The 13886-nt window shown below is 40.0% G+C and overlaps 1 pseudogene across 1 annotated transcript; it reads right to left on the reverse strand.

Moving 5' to 3' along the window:
• Window positions 1-214: 214 nt before the first annotated feature.
• LOC150090894 (chitin deacetylase 8 pseudogene) lies at window positions 215-7365 on the reverse strand (annotated as a pseudogene). The gene is made up of 2 exons (XR_016547113.1): window positions 7028-7365; window positions 215-1019 (listed from the first exon to the last, which is right to left on the reverse strand). The product of XR_016547113.1 is annotated as a chitin deacetylase 8 pseudogene (transcript).
• Between the last annotated feature and the right edge of the window lie 6521 nt (window positions 7366-13886).

Consider the following 13886-nt stretch of genomic DNA (forward strand, 5'->3'; position numbering starts at 1 on the left):
CACTTGATGTGGGAAGAACGGCGAATATACCAACTGTGCTACCCACGACGGCTTTGGACTACTTGAGTTTTATTATGTGTCTGTGTGACTTATTTTTTTAATATTAAAACATTAAAAAAGTAAAATAAATACATAAACATTTTTTCAGTTTACCACATTAAAAGTGAAAAATAAAATTCAATTTAGAAAAATTAATGATTTATTCTATATGGATCTACATGAAATTTAGAGAATTTTCTAACCATGGGTATTCTTTAGGACATCGCGGGCCACAAAGAGTTACATAACGACTACCCTCTAACGGAACATTATTGAATTGGCAAACAACGCTTTGGCATTTCTTAGGTGCTGGTTTCTTCACACAATTTTTTTGCGAATACATCGATTCTTTTGTAGGATTTCGCATGAATTCGATGACCTCTTGAACTGTAACCATGTACACTTTTTCTTGCTTCAGTGCCCAGTTAACGAACATCATGTAACCATTCTTTCTCTCAGTATTTTTCAACCAGGCTTCATGTAGAAATACAGGGAAGGGTGCTCTGTTTGTGTAGTAATGACGTAAGAAGTTCGATTTCATGTAGTCAAACGTCTCCTGTTCGGTAGTGGGATAGGGAGTGCAGGCATCCATCATTGAGCAGTGAAAGGTGAATTCATGGTCATTAATAACGGTACTCTTTTCCCAGTTTATCATGGGTACTAGCCATAATCCAGGATAAAGATCAACTGGGCAAGGTTCGATTTGACAGTCTTGAAGGTATCCTTCATCTAGAGTGTATGGCCAAACAGGCGGATTTGTGTAAGACAACGTTGGCATTGAAGAGTCATAAGTAAATTTTTCATCGCGGAGAACACGAAAAGTAACATCTCCAGCAGTCTGAAGAAATGGTGCACGGTGTCCTGTAATGTTTTCTTTGGGAATATTAGCTAATGAACTTAAAATATTTCTCATTCCTGCAGTCTCTCGACGCCATATATCTTCGCTAGCATTCTTCCATCTGGTTGTATCGGATAAGTGGCTGAAAAAAAAAAAAAATGAATGAAAAAGGTGAATAAATACATAAATCATTTATTGCCATTAATGTTAGGGAGTGTCCATTGCAGCTAACACTATGGGCCGGTTTCAGATTCTGAGATACAGTTTTAAGGTACTGTGATATTAGGGCTTTCCAAAATCTATCTTATCTGCCCATGTGTATATGCACATAAATTGCGCGTGTTGTGTGGTCGATCTGCATCTTTTGCTGGACGAAAACCGCATTTCTGGGGGGGGGAAAGACTTGCTAAGCCCGCTTAAGACCGAATAACCCACGGAGTGAATTATAAGGTACAGTTATGTAATATTAAGTTACATTAGAGAAAGACTAAAATCTTTCAGCACGATTATTAATGTACCGTCAAAAATCGTGCTTATAATGTAGCACTTTATAAGCTAATAACACTGGAGAAAAAAAAACTCATCATACCACCGAATAAAAAGTTCCAGATTTTAAAGTATTTTAATCTTCTGAAAGGAAAAATATCGAAATTATGTCTTTATCACGCCTACTTTGAAAGATATATTGAAATTTTAGTAACATGAAAATGTTACTAAAAATGTTGTTCTGAAAATGAACAAGCAATTTCAGATACTATATGATAAATATATACACTAGTGTGCAAAACTTAAGGACCAGTCAGGTTTTCACCTGTAGCTTCTCATAGGAGTGGCCTGGATATGGGAAAAGCATACCAAAGGAACCTCGTGAGGTACAGAAATGATGAAGGAAACAACACCGACACAACAACGGAAACAAAACGGTACAGAGGGACTTTATTCAAAAATGGCAACGTAGCACTGGCTGCCATGATACAGATGCATCACTGCCAAAGATGGAACAAAGGGAAGAAGTGGTCTTCAGTAGGAGATATAGCCACTACTAATGTCGATGCACCGCCTGTCCATACTTAGAACAATGTTGTTGATAAGTTCTTGCGGTAACATCGTCCATTCCTCTGACAGCGCCATCTTCAGCTGGTGAACATTTTCTGGTTGGTGTGAACGTGCCGCTAGGCGTCTTCCCAGAGCGTCCCATATGTGTTCGATGGGATTTAGACCGATAGAACGGGCAGGCCAATACGTACGTACAATGTCCTCACTTTCCAAAAGCATATCAACAGCTGTAGTGCGATGGGGTGTGGTGTTATCATCCATAAACACGAACTCGGGGCCAATAGCACCTCGGAATAGACGTACATGGGAAAATGGGGAAGGATTACCTCAGTACAGTAGCGTGCACCGGTTACAGTACCACCTTCCAGTATCTGGAGTTGTGTACATCCATGCAAGATAACGCCTTCCTCAACCGCCATATCGATCCCTTTCAGTGATGTTTGCGGGGTGATGCCATGTGCCAATCTCTCGCCGGATCAGCTGACGTCCAGAATCGCTGTGAGACTGAATCTACTCTCATCAGTAAAGAGTATCTTACCTCATTGCGCTGCTGGTCAGTCCTTGTGTTCGATGCACCACTGTAAACGGTGTCTCCGATGGGCAGGTGTTAAAAGGACACAGCGTACTGGCCGTCGGGCAAACAGTCCACCTTTGTGGAGTCGCCTGGCCAAGTAAACTGCGATATTCTGCATCCTGTGCAGCTGGTTTGAATGGATCCCGCTGTCTGGTGTCGGTCCCTCTTGGCCTGTAGGAGTATATAGCGGTCATCATTGGGCGTTGTTTTTCGTGGACGACCACAACTGGTCCTTCGAACAGCTGTTCCTGTCGTTCTGAAGGCCGACCACGCACGTGAGACGATTCTATGGGCGATACCGAACTCTCCAGCCACACTCCTCGCACTTCGACCTTCCTCGAACACATCTCTTTGATCTCCTGTCTTTGGTTCATGTACTTCCTGATTTTTTCCCCATGGGTTTTCTGCAGGTTGCCAGTGTTGGGTACCGCTATATTAATCAGATAGGTAGCCTCTTCCTTCTTGTCCACAAGGGTTATGACCGGTCTGTTGTGAGGGATTGTCCTATCTGTTATTATGGTGCGGTCTCAGTACAGCTTGTGGGTTGGGGTCTCTAGTACTGCCTGGGGTTCGTAATTGTAGTACGGTACACTTTCTTCGATCAACTGGTATTTCCTTGCTAGCTTCTGATGTATTATCGTGGCTACCTGGTCGTGTCTATGAGTGTACCCAGTCTGGGTGATCACTTTGCATCCCGCGGTGATGTGTTGAATTGTTTCTGAGGCCAGGTGGCATCATCGACATGTGTCACCGGACACTCCGGGCTCCTTGGCGATGCATTTTCTATAGTTCCTGGTGTTGATTACCTGGTCTTGGATGGCGAGCATGACTCCTTTAGTCTCGGGGAAGAGCGTCCCTCTCGTGAGCCATGCAGTGGAAGCAATTTTATCTATGTGATCTTGATGGAGATCATTGTAGTGTCTGCCATGGAGTGTCTTCTCTGCCCATCTTTCTACCTTCGTTTTTATCTCCTGGTTGGGGGGTGAGAATTCCTCACTTAGGTTCAGTGGGGTATACTGCTTTATCTTCCTTATGGCCTGGTGGAGTACTGCTGTGTGTTTCTGGAAGTAATTCTTGAGGTTAATTATCGCTGTTTTCTTGTGCTCTATCAAGCCTCTTCCTCCTTCTTCCCGGGCATCATTATTATTATTAGCTATATGGTGCAAGGAAGCCTGAGGGTTATGCTGCACCAGCCAAAAAAAAAAAAAAAAAATCCCGAGTTACCCTGAGAGAGAGAGAGAGAGTCAAAATAGAAGGGAATCACCAAGAAAGAGCTCAGGACCCTGGGTGTGCCAAGCCCATACTCACAAGATGTGAGCCGCTGGCTACAGCATATATGTGGGAGCCCAAGTTTCTCTCTGATCGCCAGTCTTGCAACCCAACTAAAGTACAAAGAATGTGCGTGTTTAATAATACTATAGATTTTCTTCCTCTGAGTTTTTTTTGTTGTAAATCGTTCACAACTGTTTCCGTTACTGAAAGGGAGAGGTTGGAGGGAGACAAACAACTTAACTCCACATTACTGCCATCTATGAGTACATGTAAACATTATTATTTTCAGATAAAACAACAGATATCTACTTCCTTAAATTTTTAAATTATTATATACGCATTATAAATTATTAAATTATTATATACGCATTATGGATACACGTAGAAACTGACGATGTGAAATTTTAAGAATTATTTTCGAAATCTGCACATAAAAATTGTCTGAAAACAGCTGATATATTAGGGAGGTTAAAATCTCGTTGGCCAGTGTCATCAATATGTCGTGAATTGCTATACTAGTAACAGCTGATACACTATCGTAATGTTATGTTTCTCAGATACATGTACTTGCAAACCATTCAGAAATTGTTATTCTACAGTGTGTATCAGTTGCCATGTATTGAAGATCATTTTCAACACTGAGGAGTATATATTACATGTACAAATCTCAGCAATATGGTAAGAATATAATTCCAATCATCATATTTCCAGCAGCAACAAGACACCACCAGTTTGGTTGGATACTTTCTGTATTTTCAGCTGGTATGCATCTACTGTAGAACTATTTATATTTGGGAATTCACAGACAATATACACGGAACAATATGACCTTAGTCGCTGATGCTCCTAAAACCCTACCACAACTGCTACAATTTATATTTGAGGGTTGGGGGGTGATGCTTGCTGTTGGCTCATTTCATTAAGCAATATTCGGCGGCAAAGATTGGTTTGCTTTTGTTAGGGTAGCAAATATTCATACTTCAACAGTTTTAATATCTTTTTTTTTTTTGCTGTGGGTTCCTTTTATTATTTATTTATATATATATATTTTTATTATTTATTTATTATTTTATTTTTATTTTTATTTATTTTATTATTATTTTATTATTATTATTTTTTTCTTCGCGTTCTACAATCAGTCACATGGTTGTTGTTTTTTTTTGCGTTCTTCAGGGTTGCTGTCGCTTTTTTTTTTTTTTTTGTTGTTTCGCGTTTTACAGTGACTGTTTTTTTTTTTATTTATTTATTTATTTTATTTATTTATTTATTATTATTATTTTTTATTATTATTTTTTTCTTTCTTTTGCACCACGGGAAAATCTAAATATATATATATATATATATATATATATATATTATTTTTATTTATTTATTAATTTTATTTTATTTTTCTCTCTCTCCTCTGGAGTGGGCCCCTAGAGGAATCTGGCCCACCTTTTGGCAACATCAGGTGGATCAGAGTCTCGTATTGAGACAGTACGTGTTTAGCTGAGACTGGCCCACCTTCCCGTGGTGTGGACGAGTACCCAGAATCATCTGTCCAGGTGACTGATGCTTCTGGGTAGCCAAGTGGCCAGAACAGAACAACAGAACACACACATAATACACACAAACCGACGTCACACACATATCTGGCCCATTTGTAGAGATACTGATCTTCACAGAGATACGAGGCGGAGTTGAACTAACGTTCTAGGAGCCGCCCCTTACAAAAACACATGTCCACACATGTTCTTTAACATATTGGGGTCTGCGCGTGTAGCACAGTGGTATAGTCGCTGTCCTCTCCACACCGGGTGGAAAAGGCCAGGGTTCGAATCCCGTCGATGACGCGAGGAACTTTAACGGGCTTTTTTCACTCCGTGGATGAGTTAGTCGGTCTCAGGCGTAGATAACAAAGTTTTTCCCCCAGAAACTGGGGTTTTTTGTCCAGTAGAACAGACAAATCGACCATAGAACACACGCAATTAACAGACATAAGACCCACAGCACGGCATATGAATTTAAATATTCTAGTGGCCTAATATAATAGTTTGGGTTTTTTTGTTTTTTTTTTTAACATATTGGGCCCATCGATGACGCGAGGAACTTTTTATGGGCTCTTTTTCACTCCGTGGCTGAATTAGTCAGTTTCAGGCGTAGTTAGCAAGATTTTTCGCCGGAACCCGGGGTTTTTCGACCAGGAAAACAGGCAAATCGACCAGAGAACATACGCAATTTACAGACCAAATACGTATGGGTAGTTGAATTAACATTTTGTGGGACCCTAATATATAGTTTTTTTTTTTTTTTAAACATATTGGGAAATGCTGTTTGTAGATCCGGCATATACTACTTGAGTTTCTTTAGAAGCGCTTGAATCTGGGAACTAAAAGCTCAGTGTGATATCAGATATTACACCCAAGTCTTTATGATTTGTAATGGTAGGAATTACGTATTTCATCTCCAACAGAAAGTGTCAGCGTGGTCGGTGCAGCTTGACAGGGAACATTATCATTATAGTTTTATTGTGTTTTAACCTCTTCCTTAACCTGGATTTAAAAAAAAAAAAAAAAAAAAACCAGGTTAAGGTCATTAAATATTCATCCAAATCATCAAGCATCTCGTTGATTTTGGTCTCTTCAATTCCAGGATTTAAGGTAAACTGCAGCCATTATCAATCCACTGCAGGATAGACGTCTTCTCAAAGTTTCGTGTTGAGGGAAATGGACCATAATCTGCCACGCTGCTCCAGCGGGTTGGCAGATCGATCGTATTTTGTATTCAGAGGCTTGAATCCCGCTCTACTCAAAGAGCTTGTGCTACTGCACTCCCGCTCCTGACCACTCGGCTGCGGATTGTGGACAGCAGCAGCAGCAGCAGCAGGAGGAGCTTAATATCATCAAGATATATATGTAAACATCATCTCTGCAATTTATAAAAGAGGAATAGGACAATCGTGAAAAGAAAGCCTGACAGAACCATCTACTATCAGGTTGTTCCGGTACTGTCAGTGATAGTTTTTTTTTTTTTTTTTGATTAATCCCATTTTACTTTGTCTTTCATGTGCACCTTTTATATTTTTATTTATATTCATTTAAATTTATATTTTTATAGTGAGATATTCTAATCACTTAAATTCCTTTAATCCGTTAATTTATTTACGAATATGAATTTACATAGCGATAATAGAAATAAAAATAAATAAATAATTAAAAATAAGCACCTTTACAATAAACAGATCTTATTACTAATACGATTACACTAACCTGATAGAATGGACAGCAATTTCGCTTCCCATACGATAGAGGTCATGAATGTATTCATAATTGTTGTATTCGTGAGTGACGTAGAATGTAGCCCCAATATTACATCCATTTGGATTTCTTCTATTTGTCAACAGTTCATTATATGTTTGGATATTTGTAACTGTAACTGCATCATCAAAAGTTAGCATTATGAACTGGGGTAGCTCATCATACGAGATGTCATTCGGGGTAGATTCGGTAAAACAGCTACACGAAGGTCGCCTACAATTATCTGAACAATAATCGCCAAAACACACAGCAGCGGTTAAGGCCAAAAAAAGAACGAAAATGGTGGTCATCGTGAGATGAAAAGTAAGTTCTAAGTCTGTAAATCAATCTTGAAATTCTTTTATATATTATACCACTGACGTCATAATTGATATATTGATAACTTCACACCTGTGCAAATTTTCTGTATGCAATTAATAGTGTGAACGCACAGCTGTATTTGATAAGGTTAAAAACGCAGCTTGTCATGATTGCTATCTGTTTATTGGTTTAAGAAGTAAAAAGCGTTCAAATGGCATAATTAAGTGCAAATATTTTAAACTTGAGGTTTAAATTCGCGGAATAGTATTTGATACAGAATTTCTATTTACAGTTAGCTTTCCGTTATCTGCAATTGAGGAGTAATTGTTAATTTTAATACATTACTTTTGAATATTTATTCACTGCCCAGTCTTGTTGGAGGTTTATGTATTGGCGAAAGGTCAGATTAGGGAGCGTGTAATGCGGGGGGGAGTAATTACTTAACCTGTTATTACCTAGATTATTTAACCTGCTTGAAATAATTATACTGCATTTTACTAGGGATAAGATACCAACATCAGCAGTTTTGGGTTTAGTAATTAATAATAGACTGAATAATATAATAATAAAATGAAGGGATCCCTTGCCAGGAGAGGCTTAGGTTCTGTAAGTTGCAGAGCTGGAGACTGGGCACCTGCGGGTTGATCTGATTGAAGTGTATAAGGCCTTGAATGGATTGAGCACGCTGAATGCTGATGGGATTCTTCCACTTGTTCAGATTACGAACCTAAGATGTGCGGAAATTTGCCTTTGCCCAGCGGGTGGTTGGTTGCTGGGGCAAACTTCCATCTGTCGTTGTGGGAGTTGATAGGTTAAATAAATTTAAGGAGGAACTGGACAAACATTTAGAAGGGATTGTTTTGTTTGTAATTTTTTTTTTTTTTTTTTTGGCTGATGCTGCATAATACATTTACTTTCTTGCATCACATACCACTACTACTACTACTATTCGTTGGCCAGATTCAATAAATACCATCGTTGATACACAATATCATTTTGCTATCCGACTAGCTAATCGGAACCATAGCCCGACAGTAGTACTGATCTCTTTACTATAGAAGAATTGAAAACAGTACTTGGGAAAGTTAAGGTTAATATGTATCCTGGACAAGACACTTATTGCCTATGCGGATGATCCAACCGTAATTGTTTCGCGAAAAGCGCAATCTGATTAGGAATGGCGTGCTGATCTTGTCCTTACTGATCTACAGGAATGATCTCTCTCTAATGAGCTCAGTATTTCTACAAAAAACAAAATGATTATTTTCAGAGGGAAATTATATCACCGTAGCCACCAAAAATTAGGATTGACAATTTGCAGATTCCAGTGGTATCAGGAGATTAAATAATTGGGTATTACTGTTTTAATTTAGAAATTAAACATTTTAGGTGCAGTTTTCAGGATTTCGAAAAATGAGGGGACTAAATTATAAAACCCTACTTATACGCATACTACTACAATGCTGTGTTTGCCCGAGTGGTCACGCACGGAGCCCGCGTGTGATCTCATAAAGAAAATTTATTTAGGGTCATCCCAGAATAACTGCATCCACTCGTGTATTATGTTCATACGTGTTTTCTCTGGTCGGTTTGGTTGTTTTTCTGGCAGAAAAACTAAGGGCAAAAAAGTTTTCCCCACGGGAAAACCTTCCCTGAGACTGACTAACTCAGCCACAGAGTGACAGGAGACCATAAAAGTTATTCACATCATTGACGAGATTCGAACCTGGGCCTTTTCCACCCAGCGTGAGGAGAACGGTCTTCTACTCTGGACGTTATCGCTGGCGTTCTTCTACACAATATCTCAGGGTGCCTGGGAGAGACCCTCAAGTGATAAGAATGGCCTAATAAAGGTGAACAGATCTACTTCTAGGAATCAAAAGGTGAATAAGAATTAAAGGTGAACAGATCTAGTGCTACGAATCAAAATGTGACGTCACACTGACTGCTGGAAAGGGCTGGGATCGGTGCAGATTAAATAAACAAATTTTTTATTTGAATTAATTTTTATTATAAAACTTGGATTTATTCATTTTTTTTATTTGCATTTTCCGCGGCACGCCTGAGGCATACTCGCGGCACACAGGTTGAGAAACACTGCTCTATATAAAGAATTCAGGGATGCTTTAGAGGATCAGATTTTACTACGTTGGTGCAAGGAAATGACTGTCAGTTTCTTAGTGGTCCATTCGTAGTTTTAGTAAGGCTTGTTTTGCAACAATTTCCAGAAATGTCTTGGAGCTCCCAGGAACAGTCAGAATCAGGTCGTTTGCAAAGGCCAGAGTGGTGACAGTGCCTGCCCAAATCCATGTTAAGGAAAAGTCCATTGACTAAATTCCAAAAAAAAAAAAAAAAAGAGGCCAAGGATGGAGCCTTGGGGACAGCTGACCAGGCTGTCCCTAAGAGACTGGTCTGATAGCATGGCTAAGGGCATTTGTGACAGTGATTCTTCTATTATTTAGGTAGTCTTGTATGCAGCAGTAAAGATTTACTGGGGTGTAAGCATGTTTAAATCTGCGCAGGATACTGGGCCACCAGAGCAAGGCCCTGACGAAATCCACGGATGTGAGAAGTATTTGGATTTAGAATTTGTAGTTGATTCTAGAAGCTGGCGAAGGGTGTTCTCGGCACAACGGCCAGGTCGGACTCGGAAGCCGAACTGATTCTGGACTTGGAGGCTTGCGTTGTCGTAAAATGCCAAGGTCAACCTTTCCACCGTTTGCCGTCTATCGGCTCGCACAAGGTAGGACACCCTACGTTCACCACGACCATCGATGAGGCGTGGACGCCCGCCATTGGCTTGGCGACTGCTGCTCTGTCTTGGAATACCTTAACTACAGTTCACAAGATTCGCAATTTCCTAGGCGCATTAAATACAAACAGCTTATGCACCTATTACTCCCCGCGGAGATGGGGGAGCCCCTGCTGCCGTTTGACATCAACATACTTTACACTTCACCTATTATTCCCACAACAAAGAACAATTTGCAACCCTTTAATCGGTATCCTTTTTCTAAGTTCGTCAGATCACGTCCCTTGCTCATGTCGATCAAATATTTGTATGGACCCCATGCCACGAGCCTGCAGCATCACATTTAGTGGTTCTCATCGCGACACGTATGCCACCAGAGGCGTGGAGGAACGGCCAATTGCTAAAACGGGGGGAACGATCTTTGTGTAATTCTGTTATTCTTTCATCAATATCACAAATATAAAAAAACATGAGAACCAGCAGCGAATACTATGAATTTCACTCGAGATCTGTACACACAGTGTAGTAGACATTTATAGCCACCATATCGCCTATTATTCGTTGAACGTTTTACTTCCCTTATGCTTTCGTTGGTAGCACAGTTGTAGAATCGCTGTACTCCCCACACTGGGTGGAAAAGACCTGGGTTTGATTGCGTCCCGTCGAGAAGAATTTTTATGGACCTTTTTCACAACGTGACTGAGCTAGTCGGTCTCAGGCTGGCATGGTTTTTCCTCTTGGAAATTCAGCTTTTTCGTCCAGCAAACAGAAAATCCACCACAGAACACAAGCAATTTACAGACAGCATATACGGAGCAATATGGCCTTAGTCGCTAATACTTCTAAAATCGAATAATAACAAAAACAACAACTACTTCACGTAGTACCCTCCCACTAATGATAGTTTGTTCCAGTTTATGGCCCACCTTCCTATTTTTGCAATCGAGTAGTGAATTTTATTTCTAACCGTTCGCTGTTATGTAACAGAAGAAGTCACTGACGTTTAACTTCTTAACTGATACCAGAGTTCCATGAGCAACTCTGGTATAAGTTAAGGAGTTAAACGCCTGGTATCATTTCTGTCTTTTCACTTACTCCTTTCCTACATTAATGACCCTTTAAAAATTAATTACAAGTACGTTAATTAAGGTCGTTATTGTGGGGAATGAAGGTCTGTACGGGGCTAGTCATTAATTACGTGAATGACTTTCTGTACACAAACAGCTACAACTATTCAAATATTTGCTTTAAGTTCCTTAAATACTGATTTCCAGGCAATTTTCAGGACCGCCCTTTTTCTCGCGAAAAATAACTTGCCATTTGTTTTTGACAGCACTACTTCTAGACAAGAACATAAGCATATCATAGTGTCAGTCCCAGGTAGGAGCTGTATCTTCACATGATCAAAATAATGTTGATTTTTTTTTTTGATGATTATTACGATTAAATGATGATGATGATTAAAGCTTCATTATTCCCCAGAAAACAGCTCCAGCTCTCGCTTTAACTGCTTTAATTTTCTCCTTCCCCTCTTTTAGAAAATCCTGGGATGGCCCTATTAATCATAAATATTGCTTATCTTCTGCATTGAAAAAATAGGCTCTATGTAATTTGCTTTCAGCACAACTTTTCTTATAAACAGCTGCTTACTCTGTATAAATCGCAAAACTTCCGTGACTTGGAATACCGGTTCTTCATCAATTGGTGTCCTTTTTATGAATGCCGTTTTAAACCGCTGGATTACATTAAAAAGGAGCAGTCAGGTTAATTAATGATCCTTCTCTTAGAAACCACACCACCTATCAATAGACATTCAATTTCTTTTGCATGCTTGACATTAATGTCAAGTTCGAACTCGAACTCTAAATGGATGCCGTTTTTTTTTTTTTTTTCAAAGAAACGGCAAATGAATGCCGTTTCAAAGAATTTAGAGTTCAAATCCAAGCTCACTGAAGTAGCTTTTCGCTTTCATTTATCTCTTCTACTTATGTTCTTTGGAACAATATTCCTTTCCATGTGTTTCCTAAAAATTACCATCTATAGAAATTCAAGTGCAGTGTCACAGTATCTTCTGTCTTCTTAACCTTCAAATAACATAATAACATACTAGTTGGTTGGTACCACACTCAAGGTAGTGGGAGAACGAAAAAGACCTGGGGTAGTTGTACAGTCAGACGCGAGGTCGGACTGTACAACTACCCCTAGAACTTTGCCAGCACAGACAAGGTGTGTATCTGGTTGCATAAGGCAGTGGTTAAGCCACATCTTGAGTACTTCATATTGGTCTGGAAGCATCATTTTAAGAAGGGTGTGGATCTGTTGTACAAAAGAAACCTTACCTAGAAAAAAGGAAACCTTACCAAGAAAGTTTCTGTAATTTTCAGCGCCTGGAAACCAGGCAATTGTAAGGAGACCAGATTGAAGTGTTTAAGGCTTTAAATGGATCGAGTAAACTAAATGCTGACGGCATCCTTAGTCTTTCTCGAACAACACACATAAGGGGACATAAATTTAAATTGAGTAAGGATAGATGCGCGAAAATTTGCTTCCAGCCGGAGAGTAATTGATTATTGAAACAAACTTCCATATGGTGTTGTGGATTAGACAAATGATTTGGGGGGAGATGGATAAGCTTGCTTCCCTGCACCATTTAGTAATACTAATACCAACCAACACATAATAATGAAGAAAATAAAATATGCTCCAGAACTTTCCATATTTGGCATTATCATATATACAGGGTGTCTCAAAAATATTGGTACAAACGTTTAGGGGAGGTAGGTAACATCTAAAGGAATGTGAATCGCATAGGAACCCATAACGGGAAACGTCACGGGAAAGTAGTAGTAGTAGCAGAGGCACAAGAAGCAGAAATGACACAAGACAGTAATTAGTGGCAAACATTTATTTGACATAATATTAACAATGGAGTACGAGATGGATGCATTTCATGATGTTACAACAGATGCTCGAAGGTTCCACCATGAGACGCGATGCATGCGTCACACCGATGCAGCATGGATTGGCGGACTCGGTCGAACACACCTGGAGTTTCTTTGGCAGTAGCAGCAGCACAGACAAGTCTCGCCACGAGATCCATTTCCGTCTCCACAGGCGACTCATACACGATAGATTTGAGAGCCCCCCCACAGAAAGAAATCAAGGTTCAATAAATCAGGTGAGCGTGGGGGCCAGGCAATGGGTCCACCACGGCCAATCCATCGACGCCCAAAACGCCTGTTCAAATGGTCACGAACACACCTTCCATAATGGGCAGGCGCCCCGTCATGTTGAAACCAAATGTTGCGTCTCACATTTGCTGGAACATCGTCAAGTAACCCTGGTAGAACTTGTTCAAGAAAGATCCGATATTTAGCGGAGTTCATGCGGAATGGTAACAGGTATGGGCCGACTAAGCAGTCACCGACCATACCTGCCCACACATTTATTGCGAAGCGATGTTGTGCCGCATGGGAGCGCACACCGTGTGACCCCTCTGCTAATCCATACACTAGGTGCATGTCTGCCAGCTCACAGTTCGTATATCGATGCATGCTCTTCGTGCGGCGACTACTGCTTGAATGAGTAAACCAGAAATTTTCCCTCTCGCGAAGTGATGAACAGCGCCGTGTACCGACTTACGGTGACGTTTCCGGTTATGGGTTCCTATGCGATTCACATTCCTTTAGATGTTACCTACCTCCCCTAAACGTTTGTACCAATATTTTTGAGACACCCTGTATATAAAAAAAAAAAAAT

Source organism: Mastigoproctus giganteus, chromosome 1 (genome assembly GCF_048544385.1).
Source record: "Mastigoproctus giganteus isolate SK-2022 chromosome 1, ASM4854438v1, whole genome shotgun sequence".
NCBI lineage: Eukaryota > Metazoa > Arthropoda > Arachnida > Uropygi > Thelyphonidae > Mastigoproctus > Mastigoproctus giganteus.